The sequence below is a fragment of the Panthera leo genome, chromosome E1 (assembly GCF_018350215.1).
Source record: "Panthera leo isolate Ple1 chromosome E1, P.leo_Ple1_pat1.1, whole genome shotgun sequence".
NCBI classification, from domain to species: domain Eukaryota; kingdom Metazoa; phylum Chordata; class Mammalia; order Carnivora; family Felidae; genus Panthera; species Panthera leo.
Window position 1 is genome coordinate 13,278,263 of NC_056692.1, and position 9,824 is coordinate 13,288,086.

Below are 9,824 nucleotides of genomic sequence, written 5' to 3' on the forward strand. Positions count from 1 at the left end.
TCGTCCTCTCCCTGAGAACAGGAAGTGCCAAAGCTTGTATAGATACAAGGACAATGGATTATGGCTGCTGTCTTGACCAGATAAGGACCAAGATGAAGTCAGCTTGACACTAGCATGGGGAAAATGCCCTTTGTGATTTCTCTGTTTTCATTTCCCCCGTTTAACACCTAGTGAGCACAGATTCAAATAACCTTTTTCTCTTCTGAAAACATCTGAACTTTGGTTGTTGAAGAAGGCATGACATCAAGCAGATGTGAAAACCTTAATCTGGCAAGCTTGTTAGGCCTAATTAAATTTTGAGAAAGGATGCTTCGTATGGCAAAGCTCAGCAGTCTTACATTATCCGTATATAGTGAAAGGTCTGTGCACATCTTCTGTACCCTTACAAGAAGGGAAATTAGGTATTTTAGGGATATAGGTATTTTGGGGTCTCCTAGCTATAATTAGTAATGGTAAGCCTTGTAATAGTGCCAGAATTTTACCATTACTTTTTTTTTAAAAAAAGATTTTATTTTTAAGAAATCTCTACACCCCACGTGGGGCCTGAACTCACAACCACAAGATCAGTAGTTGCATGCTCCACCCACCGACTGAGCCAGCCAGCCACCCCTACCATTATTTTAAGAACAGATTTAGTGGGGCGTCTGGGTGGCTCAGTTGGTTAAGCCTCCTACTTCGGCTCAGGTCATAATCTTGCTGTCTGTGAATTCGAGCCCAACAGCGGGCTCTGTGCTGACAGCTCAGAGCCTGGAGCCTGCTTCGGATTGTGTCTCCCTTTCTCTCTGTGCCCCTCCCCTGCTCATGCTCTGTCTCTCTCTGTCTCTCAAAAATAAATAAACCTTAAAAAAAATTTAAAAAAACAAAACAGATTTAGTAAATGGAATCAAGGGAAACATTTAATCACTTTAGGAAGAGTAGTTCTAGTATCAGAGGTCAGGAAGTAGCTGGACGCACCTAAATAGACAATTTCCAACTTCAGTTAACTTGACTTTGATTAGTGGAAGTATATTTTGGAAAGTACATAACTAATAACACTCTCACAGTAAGATCACAGTGAAAAGTGAAAAACTGCCTTTGTCACACCCTGCCGCACCCTGTGGCCCTCCTTAGAAGCTGAGGTGAACTGGTGTGGTGTACATCCTTCCAGGCTTTATCCTGTGCACTTGTAAATATTCACATAAATACGTATATAGTACATAGGTTTGGGGTTTTGTTTTGTTTTCCTTCTTTTTTTTTTTTAAAAAGCATTATATAATTTTTTTAATGTTTATTTTTGGGAGAGACAGAGCACAAGGGGGCAGGGACAGAGAGGGAGACACAGAATCCAATGCAGGCTCCAGGCTCTGAGCACAGAGCCTGATGTGGGGCTCGAACCATGAACTGTGAGATCGTGACCTGAGGCAAAGTTGGATGCCTAACTGACTGAGCCACCCAGGCGCCCCTGTTTTCTTTTACATAAATAGAACCATATATTTTGCCATTTGTGAGAATTTGTGACCATTTTCAAGGAACCAGTGTCAGAGAAAAAAATGCTGCTGACAAATGTAGGTGGAGGGGATGGGTAGAAGTGACACCTTGGTCTAGTGTGTCTTTGGGGAATTAATAACTGTGCAGAGCTCTTTACAGTTTATAAAGAGACCCTTTCAACATTTCCAAAAGTGGAATTAAAGACATTTTTGTAATTGCTATAGGATGCCAAATAGCTTTCCAGAAGGACTGAGCCATGTTACATGGTATCAGCAGCATGAACATGTCCTGGGATCTCTGTTTTTACTTGACTTATTTGCTTAATGGATATATAATCATAGCTTTAGTTTACCTCACTTTGTCGGCAAGACCATGTACTTTCCCATGAAATAAGAAGACGTTTTTTGGGGGGGACGCCCGGGGCTAAATCGGTTAAGCATCTGACTTCGGCTCAGGTCATGATCTCGCGGTTCCTGGGCTTGAGCCCTGCATCAGGCTCTCTGCTGTCAGTGTAGAGCCCACTTCGGCTCCTCTGTCCACCCACTCTCTGCCCCTGCCTCTCTCTCTCTCTCAAAAATAAGTAAACAACAACAACCACAAAAAAGATGACTTTTTTGTGCCCTCTGTGCTTTACTTTCTTGTCCAGTTCAAATGTGGCCCTGGTTCCTTCTCATTAGCTCTTCTGGACTGCACCGTCTTCTGGGATAGAAGTAAGAGGTGTATTTCTCCCTCTGAACTTTGGAGCCTCTGGGTGAGTAAGGATGCTTTGATTCAGATAGAATTGGAGCAGCGTGACCTCCAGAAATGGGAGAACTGAGTTGTGCAGATTTACCGGTGGGCATCAGGAAGCACTAGTCCTTCCTGGTGGTCTGTCTGAAAGAAGAACTCTTCCCAAGTACCACAAAGGAGCCAGGACCATGGTTCCAATGTCCAGGGGAGCCAGTTGGAGGCTCTGTTCCTCCCCCCTCCCTCCTCCCTGAAAGAAGTTCTGGGACCCCATAGCCAGTTGCAGTCCTGAGGGCAGAGTTGGGGGGCGAGTGGCTGGTGATTGAAGGCGTGTCTCTGGGAATGTCTTCTCTTCTGTCTAGGGCCTGGGAAAGGGGCCCGGACTTGCCCTGCCTGGTGTGCCGGCAGATGTTCTCGTGATCTTGGCTTTGGTTTCTGGGATTTGACTACTGTCCTACTTTGGGGTAATCTTTTCTCTCTTCAGAGCTATGAGTGAGGTGTAAGATTAAGGTTGGAAGGCTGAGGTGGGAGAAAACACCACTGACCCACTTTGATTCTGCAAAACTTTGAGATTTCCTAGTCTAGGAAAAGGTTACCAGCCTAACTCCTGGAATTCGACACTGGGGCTTGGGGTCCTTTGTCCAATGATGAAGAACTCACCTAGTGAGTGAGTGAAGACTGGCTAGCCAGTAAAGGACACTAGTACCACTAGGTCAGGGGTTTCTAACTTTTTTCCTAGGCCATAAACCCCTCTGGTGGTCTGGTGAAACCTAGGCACCCCTTTTCAGATTTCTCCCAACATTGTATTATGAAAAGTTGAATTCTGTGTTGCGAACAGCTGTCTTCCCACCATCTAGTTTCTTCCATTAACATTTTATACTATGCTTGCTTTATCACATATTTTCCCATCTGTCCATCCATCAGCTTGTTTTCAAGTACATAAAAATAAAAGTTTACAGGGGCACCTGGGTGGCTCAGGCAGTTAAGAGTCCATCCGACTTAGCCTATAGGGTCATGATCTTGTAGTTCATGGTTTGAGTCCCATGTCGGGCTCTGTGCTGACAGCTCAGAGCCTGGAAACTGCTTCCGATTCTGTGTCTCCCTCTTTCTTTGCCCCTCACCGGCGCATGCTCTTTCTCTCTTTTTTAAAAAAATTAAAAAAAAAGTTTACAAAGAACCAATTATATTGAAATACAATAATCAGAATATTGAAAAATTCTTATGGAGACTCATGTGCTTCTTTTTTAAAGCAACAGGTCTAATAACTACCCTTCTTTTATTTATTTTTTAATGTTTATTTTCGAGAGAGAGAAAGAGACAGAGTGCAAGCAGGGGAGGAGCAGAGAGAGAGAGAGGGACACACAGAATCCGAAGCAGGATCTAGGCTCTGAGCTGTCAGCACAGAGCACGACACGGGGCTCAAACTCCCAAACCGTGAGATCATGACCTGAGCTGATGTCAGACATTTAACTGACTGGGCCACCCAGGCGCCCCTTAACTACCCATCTTTTAAAGTAGTGGTGAGCTTAAAATGTATTTTGAGATATCTGCAATAACTGTAATGTGGGAAAATATCTGTAATTTCTATTGGTGTGAAGATACAGATACTGCTAACATGGCCATGTTTTGTTGCCTACATTCATAATTAAAGGAAATGTTACATTTCAGTCAAAGAGTGGTAAAAAAAAAAATGTAACATATAGAGACCTCCTACTTCATATGTTCTGGTGCATTTAATAAACGCAGTGTCCTAGGGGCACCCAGGTGGCTCAGTTGGTAAGTGTCTGACTTTTGATTTTGGCTCAGGTCATGATCTCACAGGTTGTAAGTTCAAGCCCTGCATCAGGTTTTGTGCTGACAACATGAAGCCTGCTTGGGATTCTCTCTCTCCCCACCTCTCTCTCTCTCTCTCCCCCTCTCTCTCTCCCTCCCCCTCCCCTGCTTGGGCTGTCTCTCCAAATAAATAAATAAACTTAAAGAAAAAAAAAAAAAGCAGTGTCCTACCCTGGGCTTTGTACTTTTGCAGCTAATCTTAATGATCATTCCAGAGAGTTTTAGCTCTGTTTTCTGAAGGAAGAAACAACCCCATAGGTCTAGTTATAGCAGAGCTGTTGGAACAACAGCAGATTTTTGGATCTCCAAATCGAATGGTTTTTTTCCACAAAAGCTTCCCGTCGGCTTGGCAAGACGGAGCTGACAGCCCTGGGCAGAGTGGCGGTTTTCAGACTTTGCTGGCACAACAGTTGCAGGTGGCTCAGTTCTTCAGGTTCCTTGGCCTTGCCCACTAAGGGCTGTGATGCTCTGGCCCAGCTTGGGCCTGAAAAAATCTGCTTTTTTGGCAAGCCCTCCAGATGATTTTCATGCAAGGGTCACCCCCTGGGAGATGCTAATTATGAGATCAAATGTGTTCATCTGATTACACTTCTGTCAATGGATAGGCCTTAGCACAGACTTGGAGCCTTGGTGACCTAGAAGTTGCTTCAGAAGACAAATTTAACTTAATGCTCTGGCAGAATTATCTCTGAAATCTATGAATATGCACAGGCTTAGTCACTCTGTCCTCAGACGCTTCAAATATGCCGGCTAATGGCCAGAGGCATGGTGATCAGGAATCAGTCCATCCTCCCTCCCTCCGTTTCTTCCTTCCTTCCTTCCTTCCTTTCTGTCCCCCTCCCCATCTCTTATCATTCTACAAGCCTCCGTGACCACCTACTCGATGAAGGCCCCGTGGTACAAAGTAAGGTAAATCCCTTTCCTGCACTCATAGTCCTATATGACAGATATGTATCCAATGGTAACCGCCTAAATTGTACAGATCCTGTCCTTTGGGTATTTAGGGAAGAAGAGGGGGTCCTGGAAGCCTTCATGAAGGAGACAGACCCCTGTAAGGTGAGCCTTGAAGCCATGGAGGACTGAGGGGAGACCAGCCGTGGCAAAGGCACAGAGGTTGGAAAATGACAGATGTGGTAAAGCATGTGAGCCAATTCGGCTGAAGCCGAGTGTGCATGATGTGGCGTGTGAGCTGGAAAGGCAGGCGGGGACAGTAAGTACGATCAAGAATCACCTAAGGAATCACCTTGTGTACAGGAACTACGTGAAGCACAACTACTCACAGTGTATTTTTCATACGAGGATTTCCTGCACGTTCTCATTTCATTACTACCTCAGTTACGTGAACTGGAGAGTGGAGGGGAGTGGAAGGGATGGCTGTGAGGAATTTCGTGAAGGTTACGTGAGAAAGCAGTGCAGGGAGCAGGAGGAAGGAAAAGATGAGATTGCCCTAAGGCACACCTTGTGAGAGATGTCGCTACTCTGAGGGTTTGGTTGACTTGAGTGAATCTTTAGCCTTTTTAGTGCTCGGCAGACCATCACTTGACTCTGCCCTTTTTAAGTACTTGATATCTCCGTAGAGTTTTTCCCCAGGTTGCATTTTGAGAACTAAGTAATGAATAACAACCCATCAATTAAGATGGGTCACACAAGCCACTGATGGACTCAGAAATGCTTCCCACAGAGAGGAGCCACCTTTTCCTGTTGACTGTACTGAAATGGCATTAATAATGCATCTGCTATTTCTTAAATGGACCAGTAATGTCTATTAATGGAATGTGTTTATCATAGAAGGACTGTCGGAGGAAAAGAAAAGCTAAAGGACAGATTACTTTGCAAGGTCTTTTATTGTGAAACCCTTCCCACACCCACTCTTATTGTGAGACCTTTCCCACTCTTGTCCCTTCTGGGCCATCCAGGATACTCAGGACTCAGAAGGAAACCCAGGTCTGCCGATGGCCCTCTAAGGCCTTATGTTGTGGTGACCTCCTCTTGTGCCCCAGCACAGACTCAAATCTACCTCTAGGCCTTGCTTGAACCCTCCTCTCTTAGGGGTGGGAAATAGAAACACATTCGCTGTGTGTAAGTAATATCTGCACCTCTGCTGCAAGAACCATATTATTATATGGAATTTGTGGTTTTTAAATTTCTTTTTGTCTTCCTTTAATGTTTTGGAGAACAGTTTTTGTTGGCCTCCTTGGGCTAAAGGGAAAGCTTTAGTACCTAGGGGAATTTCCACCCTTGCTAGGGCTATAGGGAAAAGTATGTCTTCTGAGGCCACAGGGTGACCAAGTGCTACCTCCAAGCCTCTGATGGAAACGCAGTGATGCTATTGGCTACTCCTGTGGAGCCACCCACCTGCAGGCAGAGTGGTTTCCCTCTTAGAAGCTCCTCATCTCCTAGAGATTGGGAGTTTTTCTTGATTAAAGGGGTGATTTCTGGGGCACCTGGGTTGGCTCAATCGGCTAAGCGTCTGACTTCGGCTCAGGGCATGCTCTCACAGTTCGTGAGTTCGATCCTCACGTCAGGCTCTGCACTGTGAGTTTGAGCCCTACATTGGGCTCTGTGCTGACAAGCACGGAGCCTGCTTCAGATTCTGTGGCCCCCTCTCTCCTTGCCCCTCCCCTGCTCATGCTCTGTCTCATTCTCTCTCTCTCAAAGATACTAAACATTTAAAAAAAAGATTATAAAGGGGTGATGTCCTTATAATTCTCCTGCCTCCAGGGCCCACTCTATTGCACCATACCCCCTCCCTTATGATCTACAAAATTCATGGGAATAAGAAGAGAGAATGGTATAGAGAAAAGGTTGGAGTCAGAATCATGAGGGTCTGTTTCCCCTTAAATAAAGAGTCCAGCACATTTCTTTGGGGGAGACATGTGAGGGCTCTGTCTGTGTCAACTTCAACATTTGAGGCTCCATCATGTTTTTAACTAGAAATTATCCCAGGACCCGGAGGAGACCAAGATGGCCACAGCAGGGGGTCCAGACCACACAGAACAATAAGCTTAAAATGTTGGCAAGTCTTAGGAGCAAGTGAGATGATATAAAAAGAAAAAAAAAAAAGGCCCTTTAGAAATTCATTTTCCAAAAAAAAAAAAAAAAAAAAGAAATTCATCTTATAATTCCCTATCACTTTACTGCTGGTGCCTTAACTCTTTCAGCTGGACAAAGTCTTGTGAACCAGATGAGAATGCTTCACTCACTGCCAACACTCATTATAATGAAGCATCATGTAGACGTCTCTGGGAGAGGGGAGGGAAGGGATGTGGTGGTGAGCCAGGGAGGGGTTTTCACTACTTTGAAGACAGGCCATTCACCCCTGACCCCTGACCCCGGAAGTGAAGTTTCAAGGCACGCGGTCAGTTCTTGGCATGCCAGAATGCGCTCCACCCCCCGCAGCAGTGGGAGCTCCTGCAGAAGGTGCCCATTCTCTTGACGGACCCCTCACTCCAATATGGCATCATGAGAGAATCCATTGCCCTCTGCGGAGCTCTATACTTCTGGGCCTTGGCAGTGGCTTCCCTCCACAGCAGCAGGGCAAACGTGTGAGCTACATATTAAAGGTCATCCAGAGGAAGCCACAGTTCCAGAGGGCTGAGCCCTGAGTGGATGGCTGGGAGACCTAGGACTAATTTTAGCTTTTTAGGTGACCTGGGACCTTGTTCCATCAAATGTGTAATGGGATTGACAGCTACCTCTCTGGCTGGGTTCACAGAATGAGTCAAGTGAATTGATGTGGAAACTGTAAAGCACTGTGCTCATGGTGACAAACGGAGATGACCGCTGGGGTTGGAGAGCCAGATCACCTGGATTCAAATTCTGGCTCAGATGCTTACTCGTAGACTCATCTAGCCTCTTAGGGAAAAATAAAGATAATGATTGTACCAACCACATAGGTGGTTAGGGTGGTGATGATTAAGTGAGCCCACACACATAGTGCATTTAGAAGAGTGCTCAGCAAGTAGTGAGTGCTAAGACATCTGGTAATGGTGACGATACTGGAGCAGGGTGCCTTGGGGCTTGTAAGACGAGATAGGGTTAGGTAGAAGCTGGAAAAACTATCAGTCAAAAGCAGTAGGCAATTTTCTTTCAAGTGGAGAATTCATCTTGGATCTGGAAACATCCCTTAGAATTTGAATGATGGAGATGTAAAGTGCATAGGCCCCTTCTCCTGCCTTGGGTATATTGGGTGTTTGGCTGAACTGGTGGGAGTGGTGAGCTGGCCTCCCCCATATGGAGGCAGATTGAAGATACTTGGGTTTGCAGCTTTCTAGAAGCAGTTTTCACAGTGTTGTGGCCATGAGCCCCAGGAAGAAATACATTCCACATCACGTGGACACACTCATACTAAAAACAAAAGTTTCACGAAAACTATACCTACTCTACACTGGTATTTTCGCTCTCATTTTTGCTTTTGCTCTTGAACTCTTCAACTCTTGAAATGTCTCTCTCTCTCTCTTTTTGAATGTGCTTGGTTGTAACCCTGTAAATCGATACCATGACCCACTGATGGGTCTGGATCTAGCAGTCTTAAGGAGCTGCGCCATAAGGGAATCCACAGGAAGGGTCTGGCCCGGCCCCAAGAGTGGCCCTTTCCCCTTCAGTCTTCCCTCATGTGGTCCCTAAAGCTTTAGGATAGTTGTGTCAGAAACCGCAGCCTGGTCTTGGCTGAGTCATGGGGTGGTTCGAGAGCAGCTGCCCACACTGGTGGGCGAATAAGTGCAGAGACCCTTCTCTAGAAGGGTCTAGAGTGGCAGTTATATGAGCCACAGAGGGCAGGGAGCCTTGCATTTCAGCCTCTGCCGCAGCGCACAGTAGGTACTCGGTATAGCGAGAACAGGGGAGAGTGCACTGGACTGGGGCTAGTGCTAGGCTGTGCCCTATGACCTGGGGCCTCTGTGATCCAACCTGCAAAATGAAGGCCGTGGCCTCTAGGATCTCTCAGGAGAACACGCAGGCCATGCCACAAAGCCTGGAACTCCCTTTGTGGGGGGGAGAGACCCAGTGGGGCACATCCTATACGCGGCTTATGCAAGGGTGAGGGGGCTCTGTGGGGGGTGATGCTTTCCAGCCTCGAACTCTTCAGGCCAGATCTTGACGTCTTGAAAGCCCTCCTCGTGGGCTCAGGTTAATGGGAATCTTCACAGATGTGGTGTCACTCCATTGAGGCTGCCTCTCCCCTGACTATTGGGAGATCCATGTGAGAGGAGGGCTGAGGAAGAGGCCTGTAGGAGAGTGGAAGGGAGGTCTGGTGACAATTCCCAAGCCTCCCCCCCAGGATGACATCAGCTTCTAAAATCCTTAGTCATGACTGGGACAGGGTGGCAGCTCCAAATCTCCTCCCTATTTAAAAAAACCAGGCCTGATTTTGTTCACTCACTCAACATATATATATTGAACTAATATATGGCAGATACAGCAGTGAGCATAGTATACAAAGCTGTCAAAGGCAAGGTCCCCATCCTCCAGGAGCTTTCTGGTCTTAGTGGGGGACACAGTCAATAAGTAAGCAAGATCCTATCCAAGAATGACAAGTGCTTTCAGGGAATAAGAAGGGGTAATAGAACAGAAAGTGACTGGGGTGGGGAACCTAGGAAGGAGGGGCAGAGAGAGAGAGGGAGACATAGAATCCCAAGCAGGTCTCGTGCTTGGGTCAACACAGAGCCCTACGTGGGGCTCCATCTCACGAACGTCAAGATCATGACCTGAGCCCAAATCAAGAGTCAGATGCTTAACCCACTGAGCCACCAGGCGCCCCTGTAGTTTTTACTTTTAGAGGCACATTTGGTGAGCTTTCG